This window comes from Meriones unguiculatus, chromosome 1 (assembly GCF_030254825.1).
Source record: "Meriones unguiculatus strain TT.TT164.6M chromosome 1, Bangor_MerUng_6.1, whole genome shotgun sequence".
In the NCBI taxonomy this organism is placed as follows: domain Eukaryota; kingdom Metazoa; phylum Chordata; class Mammalia; order Rodentia; family Muridae; genus Meriones; species Meriones unguiculatus.
The window spans coordinates 131698243-131713639 of NC_083349.1; the positions used below are offsets into that span (position 1 = coordinate 131698243).

General features: G+C 45.1%; 1 long non-coding RNA gene across 1 annotated transcript; it reads left to right on the forward strand.

Moving 5' to 3' along the window:
* Positions 1 to 11460: 11460 nt before the first annotated feature.
* LOC132647157 (uncharacterized) lies at positions 11461 to 13579 on the forward strand. The gene is made up of 2 exons (XR_009585453.1): positions 11461 to 12433; positions 13351 to 13579. It is a non-coding gene; the product is annotated as an uncharacterized LOC132647157 (long non-coding RNA).
* The last annotated feature ends 1818 nt before the right edge of the window (positions 13580 to 15397 follow it).

Consider the following 15397-nt stretch of genomic DNA (forward strand, 5'->3'; position numbering starts at 1 on the left):
GTGACCTCATTTAGTGACAGGTTCCTTATAGAGATAATAAAGGTGAAAGAGTCCACCAGTTTATCCTAATCCAACACTACTAATGTCTTTGTTTGTTGTGGGGTTTGTTATTGTTGTTATTGGTAGTGGTTGTTTTTATGTGAATGGATGATAAATCTATAAACAGAGTGTCAATGATTGCCAGCAAATGACTGACCGCCGAGGGGACTGGCCTCTAGGAGAGGCGCAGATGCCTACTGTCCAGAACTGGGAGATGACAGTCTGTGTGGGGCCACCCAGCCTAGTGTTTATGCAGGGGCAATCGGAGCAAACAAGTCACGCAGCTAGTCTTAGCTTCCTCTTTCCCAGCCACATACTCTCTGGTGAGTAAGTGGAAAGCTCCGAAGCAGTGAAGCAAGGAGCAGAATCTCAGCAAGATGGAACAAGAACTGGTAGTGGGAATCACTGAGTCTAACTCTTACTTTACAGAGAAGGAGTTGGAAGTTCAAGAGACGTGATAGACCTGCCCAGGTTTTCACAGGGGCAAAGACAAGATTCAAACAAGCCTTCCAGGCCATAGCTCTTTCTCTCAGGACCTAGCTTTACAGAAACTACAAAGGCAACCTTTCAGTTACTCCATGCTCAGCGCTGGCTTAAGTGTGGGACTGGTAGCTGGAGTTACTAAAGGCCTGATAACGTGCAGGTGCATGGGTGGGGTATAACCAGGTGATGTGTTGATTTTTCTCCCTAGGAAAGCTAACAAAGGGCACAACTGAGGCACTAGTTGCTTTTCCCCTCTGCCAGCTCATCACACTGTAGGCCCTTTCCTCTCGTTTTATTCCTCTGTAACCTTTCTGAAACCATGGAACTAGGAAAGCTGAGGAGGAAGAGACATCCCCCACTCCCCCTCAATGAGCTCAAATGCCAAGAAAGCAGCGGCGGCATCATGTATTTGCAATGGATCTTATGGGTCTCAGTCTGAGTAGGTGTTTCTGATCCTCACAGATGCTCAAAGGGTGGACACATTATTCGTGTGTGGCTGTATGAAGAGACACTGCTTGGTTACTTCTCTTTAGCCATGTACTTTGGGCCCAAGAGGCTCCTTTGCAAGAAAATAACTTCATGAAGGAGGTTCCAGAAGACCCTCTTTTCTGTTTCTCCCCTCCCTTCTTCCCCCCTTCCCCAGTAAATGTGCCTAGTCTGGATAAAGGCCTGTCAAGAGAAGCAGCAGTTGACTGAAAACCTGGAAAGGCTTGGCTTTGCCTTCCAAGATCAAAGCGAAGAACAAAGACTTCCCCCCATGTGCCCTCTACGTGCCCTCTCATGGCCTCCTGGGAACTGAGTTTTCCTTGATTTTGTATCTCTCTCTGAGTGTGAGGAGGCAGAGCCACAGTAAAAGTAGCACAAATTGTTGCTGAACAAGGAAGAGTCTTGAGTCACCTACACACAGGATGCCAGAACCCTTTGTTCAGATGCTCCCACACAGGTCTGGGGAAGCAAGAAGCCCGGCCCTGAGTGCACCAATGACTGGTCCACTGTCCTCTCCCTAGAGCTGCTGTCATATCTGTCTTTATAATCTCCCCCCACTCTGCCCCACAGAATAACCAGACAGAACCTGTCTGTGGTGATCAGTTGCTAGCCTTGGCTTAAGCCACATTTTCAGCTCAGTGCCAACAGATGTGACAGTGGGAGCAAGGCTGTGTCCCATTTGCCTTCAGAGTGTTCAGGGATCCGTCTGACTCTATGACTGATAGCCCGATCTTACAACCCAATAACTTTGCATGAAGGCACCAAAGAGGACTACTGTGAATCCAAATGTTGGTGAGTGAATTCTTCGGCTTTTTGTCACTATAGCACACTTAAGACACGCTACTTATGAGGAAAAGAAGGGTTGTTAAGCTCAGTTTGGGAACTTCAATGCCAGATGGAATAGGGCTGGCTCCATAAAGGCCACCGCTTAGGAAAGATGTATGGCACAAGATAGTGGAAATGCCAAGAGTGTAGGTGGGAAGCAAGAAATCACACCCCAAACCGGCAGGAGAGGAAGACTGCTGGGTGGAAGTCGGGATTTCATAACAAGCCTCATAAAGAACCACTCCCTAAGGCCTCCCTGTAAGAACCAGCAGCACAGAGCGAGGCCTCACCTCCCAGAGATTCCACCATCCCCCAGCAGCCCGTGCTGGAGACTCACTTTTAACCTTTAGGATCTTGGCAGGTATTCAACATCTAAGCCACACCAACAACTATTCCTGTGTGTGTTTGTGTTTTTAAAGTATATTACATACACACAAGTACACACACATACTCGGCCACACAACACATCACATGTACACATGATCACAGTTGCTTTTTTCAACTCTCCAGCTGTCACACTCTTTACCACACAACATTCTTCGCAGCCTCCCTTCCCTTTACCATCTGTGGTGTTGCTAAGTGTCAGCCATGTTAGGCAACATGCTAGCCATGTTAGCCCCTTGGCCCATTAGAATGGCCAGTGTCCCTGTTCTGGGGAGTTGTCTTTGAACTCAGAAGTTTAGCACCCATGAGGTTGTGCTCAGCTCTGGAAGAGACAGGACCCTAAGACCTATAGCCCAAAAGTGACAGGGCCACTTTCCAACAAGTGAATTACAAAGTAGAGAAAGGAGTTCTGTGTCATATGGGTGGTAGATGAATATAACAGTGTGAAAAGGAGAAGAGAGGGTGTATTGGCATTTCTGTGGTGTTTTTAATCCCTGGTCTAAGAACATCTCCAAGGCTCAGATGCTTTCTTGAGACTCCTTTGGCTTGAGTTCATATTGTACATATTAAAGAATTCATTAAATCAGCTTTAAAATACCAATAATTTAACATGTTTAAATAGTAACAGCAGCATCACACCTGAGACCCGAGAATCCGGTATTCACTCAGTCCGTGAGGCAGGGCGCCTGAGCAGTCGCAGCCTCATCCTAAATCCCAGAAGGTTCCCTCAGAGCCAGCCCCACACTGAGAGTTTGGAGAGGCTAGTTCTGATAGCAACCATGGAATCATCATCATCATCATCATCATCATCATCATCAGCAGCAGCAGCAGCAGCAGCAGCAGGAAAACCAAGATGGCAGCTCACCCAAGGCGGCAGCTGAAGCAGAGACCGTGAAGGAATTCTGCTCACTCCCTATGGCTCACTCGGCTTCTACCAGTCACCCAGGGCCACCTGGCCTGGGGTGGTACCACCCACAGTGGGCCAGGCTCCCTCATGTCAATCATGAATCAAGAAAATACACCGCACGCTTATCCACAGGCCAGTCTGGTGGTGGCGTTTTTTCTCAATTGAGGTTTCCTCTTTCCAGAGGACTCAAGCTTGTAAGTGAGCAAAAACTAACCAGGACATGCGCTAACTAAAAGCTAAATAAGAAAGGAAATAATCTGTGAAAGCGGCTGTTGAGGAGTAGCAAAGCCGGCTCCCTAAGTAGCACTTTCTGGAGGCCTTGCCAGTGCACTGAACAAGCTCTCTGGAGTCATGCTTTACCATCCCACCGAGATGATGGGGTTGAGTGTGTGGCACCTGACAGTGTCGCACCCACTGAACTTTCAGTGGTGCACAGGGCACAGTGAGGTCCAGCGTCCCCCCCTGCTACCATGTCGTACGAACAGCGCTGTCTCTACTTCATCTTTAATCTTCACCAGAGACCTGCAAGCATCCAGAAGACGGCTGTTTATCTTCTACTTCGCTCACTGATCTAACACACGTTGGGATCAGTTTGCTCAGTGCCAGAAATAAAAGAAAAAATGCTGTAAAGCAAAGTGCCCTGACCTCCAACGCCCTGCTGAGCCTGCTCCTGGCAGCCACCTGTCTTCTGCATCTCCCCTCTCTCTCCCTCTGAATCCAGAACCCAGAGTCCATCCCTTCCATACAACAAATCTTGAGAGAGCTTTCCCCCAAAAGGAGGTCAACAATGGTTAACAATGCCTGCTATTTCCAACTTCTCGTGCTTCAAATGACTGGCTGCTAACCAAGGTCGCTACCCCCATCCACCTGGCCACTTTTTCCTCCATCATGGTACCTTTTATATTGTTACTTACTGATCTCCAGTGTCTTCCCTGGTCTGTGTTCCTCTACTTTCTCTCTTAGCTAAGTGTGGTTTCTCAGTCTCAGGAACCTCCTCTGCTTCGCAGACTATTGGATTTACAGTGTCTTCTGTGGTTCACAGCACATGGCAAGTAGCTATGTGTATTTATTAGATAAATCAATGAGAAGCCGAGCTTCCATTTGGAGGGGAGGGTCACATTAGTCTCGCTCTTTTTGTTAGCCTGGAGTTGTAGGCTCCAGAAAAAACATACAGTGTGGGTTGTAAACGAGGGGGCTAGCCTTCAGCAGCCTCCCTTCCCCTCCGCATCTTTTACAACTGAGCCCTAAGGTGCCTGCCCAGCTTTGAGCCTCCTTAACAGCATGGACCTGCCCAGTGGACTCTGGGTAGGAATGGGCTGTGTCCCCCCCTGAGTTTTGCCCCAGAAAGAAATGAGCACACCTTTCCAGTCCTCATTGCCCTCCTGCTCCCTCAGTGACATCAAGCTGGAAACTTTGTGTTATGGAGAAGAGTTTACTTCTCAGCTGTTACTTAAGGAAAAGCCGTTAGGTTCCATCTCTCCTGAGCCGTGGTATTGGAGAGTTTCTTAATTACAGTAGTTAGGCCGGTACCCTAAAACTTGTAAACATTTTTCAGGCCCCTCCGATGACTCAGAGTGCCTTTGCTGTTCCTGGTTACTGGCTGCCAGAACCTACTACCCCAGACTGTGTGTTGTGGTGGCTTGTGCTGTCCTTACTTTGTCCCAACCTAGTAACCTTTGTTCCATAATTGTTGTAGTGAATAAAATGGTGTTGGACCATATTTATTATTAGCCCCATAATTATTGCTGCAGTATTATTTAACTCGTTATCACAAATAATAAGACACAACACCTGTTAGATTTTATAATTGCCTTATCTACCATGGGCCAGGCAGATACTTTACCTACGCTGCCTCAATGACCTTACCATCCACCTCCCAGCCCCCATCCAATGCCATCCACCTTAACCATTCCTAACTAGGCTACCTTCCATTCATAACCTTATAAATACTCGCTTATATTTTTCATCTTGGTTTTTTTTCTTTTTTCATCCATACCGTCACAGGAGTCCTTCCTCCAGGCCCATGTGGTTCCTTCTCCACGATAACCCATCATGACAACTTCCTTCCTCCTCTCTTCCCATCCATCTCTCTGTTTCCCATGGTTCTCCTGCTCCCAAAGCTCAGGAACCTTAGCCTACCTATTCCGTTCTGCCCTGCTCAGGTTTTAGGCCTTTTAATCAACCGATCAGCTATAATGGCTTAGGCAGGTTTACACAGCTAGGATAAGTGTATCCAGCAGTAAACAGATCTTGAGAGCCAGTAATTAGCACCAAAATACAAGCATCAGACCAACCCCCAACACATAATAGACAATATTTGAAACCTTTCACTCCCAGAAAAAGGGGAAACACAGGAGCTGAACTCTGACAGGAGAGGGTGACAATGCTAAACACCGCAGCTGTGTTGTCTTCATCCTTCCAGTCGACCTGAGTGTGACATCAGTGTTTTCACTCAGTACAGGAGTAAACAAGCTCTGGCTGGCCGTGTAGCTTGTCAGTGGGCACAAAGCTTGAGAAGGGCTGGACTTTGAACCTAGCAAATACCTGACCCTGTGCTTCCTGGTACGATGAACTGACACACACAGTGGTTGAGGACTTATGTTCCAGCTCTAATATTTGTTTTCTCTTTGACTATAACTGATTTTGTTAATAATCATGTGACTTTCATTTTGTACCTGGCTGTTTTTATCTAAAGCTCCATTCTTTGGAGCCATGCTTGTTAGGTTTATAGCAAAAGCTTTGGTACCGTGCATTGTAACATAACCTTTACCCCTGTGACCCATTTTTTAGTGCAAGGTACAGGGCATCAAATACAATCACACTGAGCATCACCATCCATCTCTAGAACTTCTCAGTAGCCCTGAAAAACTACAGCCGTGTCTGGGATTGGCATGTCTGCCTTGCACAGAGCCGTGCTAGTTCCAACTCCAGCATTATGCTACAAAGGGAGCTTTGGTGCTTGTGTCTGTCACTGCTTGTCTAATTCTTGGTTCCTCCCACCCTTTTCTTTCTTCCCTCTGAGCCATGCAGCCCAGTAGTGAGATGGAGCCAGCTCTGAAGAGTGGGAAAAGAGAAGCCAACACAGGCACGCTTCCTCAGACAATGCCCAGTTTGGCTCTACTCCTGTACTCCGCTCTAATAACACCCAGTGATGTGGGCAAATTCTCAGTCTGCCTAACTGAAAGTACAACAGGTTTGAAGCCTTTTAGCCCTCCCAACCGTGAGTTGGTAAGTCAGGTTTGTTCCAATTTGGATACAACATTGGGGTGAGCCTTGGGATGCCCCACAAATGCTACTCATGGAAAGAGGCTCAGAAGCTGAGCCTTTTCCTGCCCCATAATCTTGTCAAATGAACTAATTTAACAGTACTTAGGCCTTTCAGTGTTAACTGAAACAATTACAAACATCTGCTTGGTACTGAGCCTACCCATCACTACGCTTTCCCAAGCCTGGACCTGCTACTTTCTCTTGTTCTTTGCCCACACTGTGTACCCAAGAGAAGTCAGCAGAGTCCTGCTCTAGTCCAGGACACCACACTGCTCCTTGTGGGAGTGACTGGAGGCAGGGATGACCCTGGCTAGCAGAGGAAAGATGGTGAGGATGTCCAAGCCACTCCTCAGCCTGCCACAGGCACAGCTGCATGGACCCTCAGAAAAGGCTTTAAGGAGCTCCTAGTGTGGCATGGACACTCACACCTGTAACCCCAGCACTGGGAGACATAAGTGGGGGGTAATGAAAGTCTGAGAGCACTCAGGCCCAAACAAGTGGAAATAAAAATAAAAAGCAAAAATGTCTGCAAGTTGGAAGCCAGTAATTAGTGGAGGAATGAATTTTAAGAGGACTTCTTATTAACTTACTTGAAGTTTTAAAATATATATTCTATCTTCTTTGGCTATAATTTGCTCTTCTTTTTCTAGCCCCTTAAGATAGAAACTGACATAAGGTGTTCCTCAATTTTAAGACCTTTTTATTGATGCTTTGTGGATTTCACATCATGCACCCCAATCCCACTCATCTCCCCATCCCTCCATATCCATCCTCCCCCATAAAAGAAAACAAGAAATAAAAATAAACACAACAATGACAACAAATCTTGCCATGGAAGCTGTGGTGTGTGACACAGTATACCCCTTTGTCCACACATCTTTATTTACAAATGTTTATTGCAATGAGTCATTGGTCTGTTTCCAGGCCTCTGGCTTCTGCTACACCGTCAGTACTGGATCCTCACAGGGACTCCTCTGGGATATCCTGTTGTTGCCCTGTGTCATGGAGGTCCTTCTGCTTCGGATCTGTAGGACCAGACTCTTCAGGCATTCCAGCAGTTCACAAATGATGTAGATGTTGGGGTGGGTCAGCTCAAAGCCCTGGATCTGGGCCTGGGTCAGCCTGCCAGCTCTCCTGCTTCTGGCTGCTGGCAAGGGGTGGCACAGGCTCTCTGGAACTCATGCCAGCTCTCCAGCACCGTCCCGGCTAGGGGCAAGCCCAGTTTTCTCAAGAGCTGCTGCGGCTGGTGAGGAGCAGGCCCAGCTCTGTGCAACCCAGGGACATCAAGATGACCCCAGGAGACAGCCCAGACCAGGGATGTCCACGTGGTGGTAACATGTGCCACAGACATCAACACAGACCCTTGAAACTTAAGACCCAGACATGACCCTCAGCGGCAGCACAGGCCAGGACCTCAGCATGGCCTCAGGTGACTGCGCAGGCCACTCACATCAAGCGGTTCTTCCCTACCCTTGCTATTCCAGTTCCTCCTCTCTTCAGAGTGCACAAACTATTCTGTTTCTCTTTCTCTCCCAGCTCTCCAGCACTTGCTTGTTCATCCCAGTGGCACCCACCTGCCTTCCACTGTGTGGCAGCTGGACCAGTGTCTCTAGGTGCCTTCAGTAGTTTTTCTTATTTTAAAAGCAATTTATCTTCTAGTTGCCACCATTTGCCTGCAAATTTCATGATTTCCTTGGTTTTAATAGCTGAGTAGTGTTCCATTGTGTAAATGTACCACTGTTTCTTTATCCATTCTTCATCTGAGGGACATCTAGGTTGTTTCCAGATTCTGGCTATTAGAAATTAAATTGTTATGAACATAGTTGAGCAAATGTCTTTGTGGTATGGTGGAGCATCTTCTGGTATAGCTGTGTCTTGAGGTAAAACTATTGCCAATTTTCTGAGAAAATGCCAGATTGATTTCCAAAGTGGTCGTACAAGTTTGCATTCCCACCAGCAATGGAGGAGGGTTCCCCTTTCTCCACATCCTCTCCAGCATGTGTTGTCACTTGAGTTTTTGATCTTAGCCATTCTGATGGGTGTAAGGTGAAATCTCAGAGTCATTTTGATTTGCATCTCCCTGATGACTAAGAAAGCTGAACATTTCTTTAAGTGCTTCTCAGCCATTACTGACTCCTCTGTTGAGAATTCTCAGTTCAGCTTTGTACCCCATCCTGAGTGAGGTAACCTAGATCCAGATAAGACACACACGGTATGTATTCACTTATAAGTGGATATTAGCCATATAATACAGGATATGCATATTTCAAACCACAGACCCAAAAAAGCTAAGTAACAAGGAGGGCTCAAGGGGAGGGGTGCTTGAATCTCATTCAGAAGGGGAAATAAAATGGACATTGAAAGTGGAAGAGGAGAGAGAACTTGGTGGAAGAAGGACTGAGGAAAACAAGTATGGGTATTAGGTGTGAGGAGAGCAAAGGCAGGAGGTGAGAGGGCTGGAAGAGAGAAAGAAAGGGGATGGGGGCATCTCTGGGAAAAGCTGGAGACCTATGATTGAGTAAGCTCCTGGGAGAATATTGTGTTGACTCCAGTTGAGACTCCTAGCAGTAAGAGGATATGAAGACAGAAGTGGCCACTTCCTACATCCAGGCAGGACGTCCAGTGGAGGGATTGGCACATCAACACACTCACAAAACCTTCGACCCAAAAGTTGCCCTGCCTACAAGATGTGCAGGAATAAAGATGGAGCAGAAATTGAGAGAATGGCCAAACAATGGCTGGCCCACCTTGAGACCTACCCCATGGGAGAGAGCCAGCACCTGACACTATTAATGATTCTCTGCTATGCTTGCAGACAGGACCCTAGCATAAATGTCCTCTGAGAGACCCTACTCAGCAGCTGATAGAAACAGACACCGAGACTCACAGCCAAATATTAAGTGGAGCTCAGGCAGTCCTGTAGAAGAGTTGGAGGGAAGATAGAGGGACCCAGAATGGACAGGAACTCCACAAGAAGACCAACAGTCAACTAACCTAGGCCCATGGGGCTCACAGAGCCTGAACCAGCAACCAAAGAGCAAGTATGAACTGGACCTAGGTCCCCTACATGTATGTAGCTGATGGGCAGCTTGGTCTTCATGAGGATCCCCTAGCAATTGGGGTGAGGTTTGTCTCTGACTCTGTAGACTGCTTTTGGGTCACTTTCCCCCAGCAGGGCTGTCTTGTCCGGCCTCAGTAGAAGAAGATGTACTTAGTTCTGATGAGAATTGATGTGCTGAGACATGTTGTGTGTGTGGGTTGCTCCCCTTTCCTGAAGAGAAGGGAAAAGGAAAAAAGGAAGAGGGTGGGAGAGGGAGACCAGGAGGATAGGAGGTACAGGACTGTGACTGGTATGTAAAGTGAATAAACAAATTAATTAATCAGAAAAAATCAATTTATTGTTGGTAGAAAATTAGATATAATTCAAATCATCTTAATTCTACCACCCATGGATAACTTCTGTCAGTATTCCTGACATTTTCCATTTATTTTGACTTGGGTTTGATAGCAAAACGATAGATAGATAGATAGATAGATAGATAGATAGATAGATAGATAGATAGATAGATAGATTAGACTGAAAGAATATGGGCTGGATAGATAGCTCAGTGGTTAAGAGCACTGGCTGCTCTTCCAGAAGACCCAGATTCAGTTCCTAGCACCCACTTAGTGGCTAACAACCATCTGTAACTCCAGTTTCAGAAGATGGTGCCCTCTTCTGACCTGGCGTGAGGGCGCACACATGGTACACAAACATACATGCAGATGAAACACCCATTCACATAAAATAAAATTAATAAAAATATATTTCTTCTAAATAAAAGCTATTAGTTTCTATGGAACTTTTCAAATAGGTTTACACAAACATGAAACAATAAAGCTGGGGTTATAGAATACTAATTAGTTTATACTTTTTTCTTTTTCAAAACAGGGTTTCTTCTCCCCTCCCCTGTGTGTGTGTGTGTGTGTGTGTGTGTGCCTGTTGGATATTGAACCCAGAACTTCATGTATTACACCCCTGAGCTACACCCTCTTCATCCATTATATCTTAACATTCAGTATTTCCAAATATACCTTTTCACTTGAGTCCCTTCACAATATTTTGTTTTCTTTGTGGAAAATTATATTTATTTATCTATTTATTGGGGTGGACAGTGAATCTGTACCTATATAGGAGTCAAAAGACAACTTGATTGAGTCAGCTCTCTCTTCCAACATGGGATTGGACACAAGTTAGCTAAGGTTATCTTTATCTTACCTGCTGAGCAAGCTTGTCAACCATCTGAAGATTTTAATGATGCTGCTTTCACCCTTGCAATGTAGAAATTCCACCAGTTATATATCAAATTATGTATCAAACTGAATAATTAGTCACTTCCCTAATTTGTTTTTTGGTTTGGGGAGGGGGTCTTTTTTTGGTTTTGGCTTTTTGAGACAGGGTTTCTCTGGGTAGCGCTGGCTGTCCTGGACTCACCTTGTAGGACAGGCTGGTCTCAAACTCAAAGATCAGCCTGCCTCTGTGATCTGCTGTGATCACAGGTGTGTGCCACTGAACCTGGCCACTTCTCTTATTTTTAATGTCCTCTTTCCAGAGTCTTCCTGCCTCATGGATAACTGTCCAGGTATTCTCTCAGTCTATTCCTCATCTTCTTTTTGTTTTTACATCATGCCTCAGCCTTTGGGGAGATTTCTGTTGTCACCTTTATCTTCTGCACAACTAGCTCAGTTCTCAGATGTACCTATTTAATTTCATTGACTTCTTTGAAATTTTAGAATTAATTTTGGTAATCAAACTGCCATGATCGCACACCTAAGAATCCTTAGTTGGGATTATTCCTCTTGACAGGAATTTGTGTTTTATTTATAAACATGTTGTCCTCCTGAATCTCACCAGGGTTTCTAATGAGAATGTATCTAAAGTGCCTTCTTTCTAGCATTAAATCACTTTCTCCTCGAGGTGGGCAGCTTTGCTGTGCAAGGTTCAACTCATTTTTCAATGGATGATTTTGCCTAATCACCCAGCTCTCTTTGTGCTTTCACGTTCACAAACAGAAGTCAGCTTGCCTTGGGCTTCCACCGGGTTGTGGTTTGGAAGATCTGCTGACTATGGTGTCTGGTATGTGGCACAGAAACAGAAATATGGATGTTCTCACTCTAATATGGCTAGCATGTGTGAAGGGTTTTTCCTCCTTCTTTCTTTCTAGAGAGAAGTGAAATTGAAAGATTTTACTGTGTACAGGAAGATGATTGAAAATAAGATTTGTAACAGGAGAGACAGACCAGTATGATGGGAAGCAAGACCCCTCTGACAACTCCACTGGCAAAGACTAGAAGACTGGCCTTTCCCCAAGAGCAGAAGCCTGCATCTCTGTGGGATCCCACAGAACTGAGAGGCAGCTACAAAAATGTAGGAATAGTAAACTGTCCTTTATGTTTGGGGCTCAGGGGCCAGCACTGTCCTGGCAGGCTACTCAGGATCCTGGCCAGATCCCTAACTGCCTTATTACTCAACACCCCAGCACGAGGCCTAGGCCTTTCAGGTCTCCCTCTCATGTCAATTTTTAACAAGCAACGCCTCTGCTTCTTTGCCAGCGCTGCTGAGGGCTGTGGTCTTGATTCGCCTTGTATAATATCAGAACTTCTTTTAAAAAGCTGCTTGTGGCAATGCTCAAACACCCTGGAAAAGAGCAAGCATAGAAGACAGGAAAGAATCTTCATGTGCTATCGCCCAGCTTGGCATGGTCCAAGTGAAGGGTACCTGTGTGAAAGTCAGAGGATAACTGTCAGGAGTCAGTTTTCTTCTTCTACGTTTTGTAATCATGTATTTATTTGGGGCAGGGGTGGTACGGCACCAGTGCCACGGCCAGGCTGAGGAAGTCAGAGGACAACCTGCAGGAGTGCCCTCTCTCCTTCCGCCATGTGGGTACCAGGAACTGAACTCAGGTCTCCAGGCTTGGTGGTACATCAGGAGCCACGTTCCCAGTATCTGCCATGAGTAGGAATGTGTGTACTCTGGGCCGTGGGCTAACGGATATACAAAAGGTAGGTCCTGGACTATAGGATTACAAAAGATACCCGAATAACTCCCCACTCGTATCACAGGGCTGCTGCATTCATTTGTAAATACTGAAGGTGAGCGAGCTTAACCACGTGGCAGAAGAGTTGTTTGTTTTTGTTTTGTTTTTTTAACCTTCTGGTGACTGTGCAGTTTGGAATTGAACCAATGTGTGTGTCCGCAGAGTTCTCACTCTAAACTAATTAGAGATAATCTTTAAATTCTGCTCTGAATACCCTTGTTAGACTGATGGTAGTTACAATGATCTTTGCCACTAAAAATATAAAATGCCCAGTCTTGCTGTGGGTTCAGATTTTAACTTACTTTGACATGGGATAGGAAATAGGAGCAAACATTTTCCATAGAAAATGATAAGGAAGAAAGGGACAGACTTGTCCAGATTTCGAGACAAGGCAATTTCGGCTCCTCCCTGTGAGGGGACAGGGATTTTCGCTGGGTTGTGGGCAAAGCCTGGGCCCTGAAGGGTCCCTTCAGAGGCAGTTGTGTGGCTGTCCCCAGCCTGCCTGTCAAGGCAAGGGACTTTGAGCGGGGCTGTAACTGGCAGGCAAAGAACGGAGAACACGATGACCCCAGAGCCCTGGAAATACAGCCTCTGTTTCCCTGGGAATTTATACCTTGCTTGTTTCCTTTCATGGGAATGTGGAGAGGATATCACGAGTACAATGTTCTCACACAGCCCATGACTGACTGTGCCCACAGCCTTAACTCATGATGGAGAGGAACAAGGCCTCCTGTCCAAAGCCGCCATGTTCTCCAAAGCAATTCCTAACAGGCTTTATGTAGAATGGGGGTAGAGACAACTTATAGGCCTGGGACATAGCCCTGGGCCCAGCATTTCCAGGACAATGTGTTAGAGTGTGTTCTCAATTGCACTTTATTGCAGGTTTAAGGAAAGTGCTCAGCATAAACACGGTGCCAGGGGCACGGGCAGTGTGTGCCAAAGGTGTGCTTGACCCAGTCTGTGTTCTTGAGACCAGCCACAGTGATAACAACACAAAATAAGCAAGAAGCAACTGTCAACCTCATCGGCTGTTTAGCAGACAAAGGCAGCTATGACTCCAGAGGATGTTTTTCTTTCATCATCAACAGCAATAAATCACTATTTAACCTAACTTTGCTCTTTCTTCATACTCAGGGAAATAAACAAACCTTCAACCTGTCTAAGCCCCATCAGGGAGCCATACTTTTTGACATGTATTTGTTGCTCAAGCTCCAATATTGTGATATTTCAGACTTTCCCTCTGCAAAGTCCCTTTACAATTTTTGTTCTCCTGAGGAGAATATTACCAGTTAATCTGAGAAAGCTTGATACAGCTCTCTTGGCTTAAAACTATTCCTGGAATATTACACACTTTCTTATACTGAAACAGAACTGGGAAAGAGCGTGTTGGAGCTTTAATGGATTTAGGTTAAGGTTCTCAGTAGGTCTGCAGGTGGGCAGGATCTGTCACTCTGTGCCTCAGCTATACCTGTAAGATGGGAGCAATAGGTTCCCATTCATAGGTTGTTTGTAAGGAGAAGATAAAACATTGACTGTAAAATATATAGCAGCTTATCTGTATTCAGGAAGCCCTAAATCAACAGTGTTATTACTCTATACCACATGAAAACCGTTTCTTGAACAGTCCAAAGAGTGCCTACCATCTCAAATCTAGCATCTAGCTGACTTGGATTCTAATGCACTTCTTCACCAGCTGCTGTTAACTTCGATACTTAACTCTTTTTTTTTTTCTTTTCCATTTCAATTCTTTTTCATTAGGAAGCAGTTGGGTTTCTTTTAGTGTTACAGTCATGTGCTTTTTTGGAGCAGACCCTGGTCTAGAGGCACTATATAAAGATACTGGACACGACTCTGCCAGGTGCTAGCCAAGATGCTTCAGGGAGATACCAGGAGCTCAAGTTTCTGAGCTGAAATGGAATAAAAATATCCTTCCTCAGGGTATAATAAGAATGCCAAGGGTAACAGACTAATGGTGCCTTATAAAGTATAAAATGACACAAAAATATAAGACAATCACCTCCTCAAGAGAAATAAGGACTCAATAGAGGAAATAAAATTGGAAAATTTCAAAACTCTGAAAACATGTAAAACATTTAAGGCTCTACCTTAGAGTTAGGTGTGGTGGCACACGCTTATGAAATCCTAGCACTCAGGAAGCTGAGGCACAAAGACTTTGAATTAAAGGCCAGCTTGGGATATATAGCAAAACCTTGTTTTTTTAAAAAAAGAAAACACAAAATCTAGACAGAATGACTGAATTTCATGCATCTATAATAACTCAATTAGTTCATGGTCTTTTGAGAAAGATGCCCACAGGGGCACAGACTAACTTTTAGCTAAACTTTACTTCTAAGTGTCGGGCAAATGTTTTGCTGTTGTTTGAGGTGGGTGGGGGGCAGTGGCTGAAGAGCACACCTTGACATTTTGTGGGTATTTGGCTACTTGCAAACTTAAGTTGTCTTCCTAATACACCCTCTCATACAAACAGAAAGATCAGATCTGAAACAAGGTGTCTCACTCACTGCCTCCCGGTTTTGTTCTCTGAAAATAAGTTCATGAACATATCAATTGAACATAGCATGCTAGTATTTGAATCTACATTAAAAATTGTTACTAAGCCCAAAATTGATAATTATTTGACTCCTCAAAATTGTTGCTCGTCTCTTTTTCTTGTTTCCTTCTTGCTCCTTCTCCTTTGCACTTTAAAGAGTATACATCTTTCCTATTTGACATTATGAAGTGACTTATGACTGTAAAAGAATCTTAAAGTTCAAGGTATAAGAAAGGCCATCTCTCTTGCCTAAACTCAATGCTTTGGATGCACTGTTGTGGCTCAGATCCTCTTTCTGTCACATAGTTGTTCTCTGTATTAGTCAGAGCTCTCTAGAAGAACAGAATGAAATTATATCACAAAGGAGATTTATTAGCT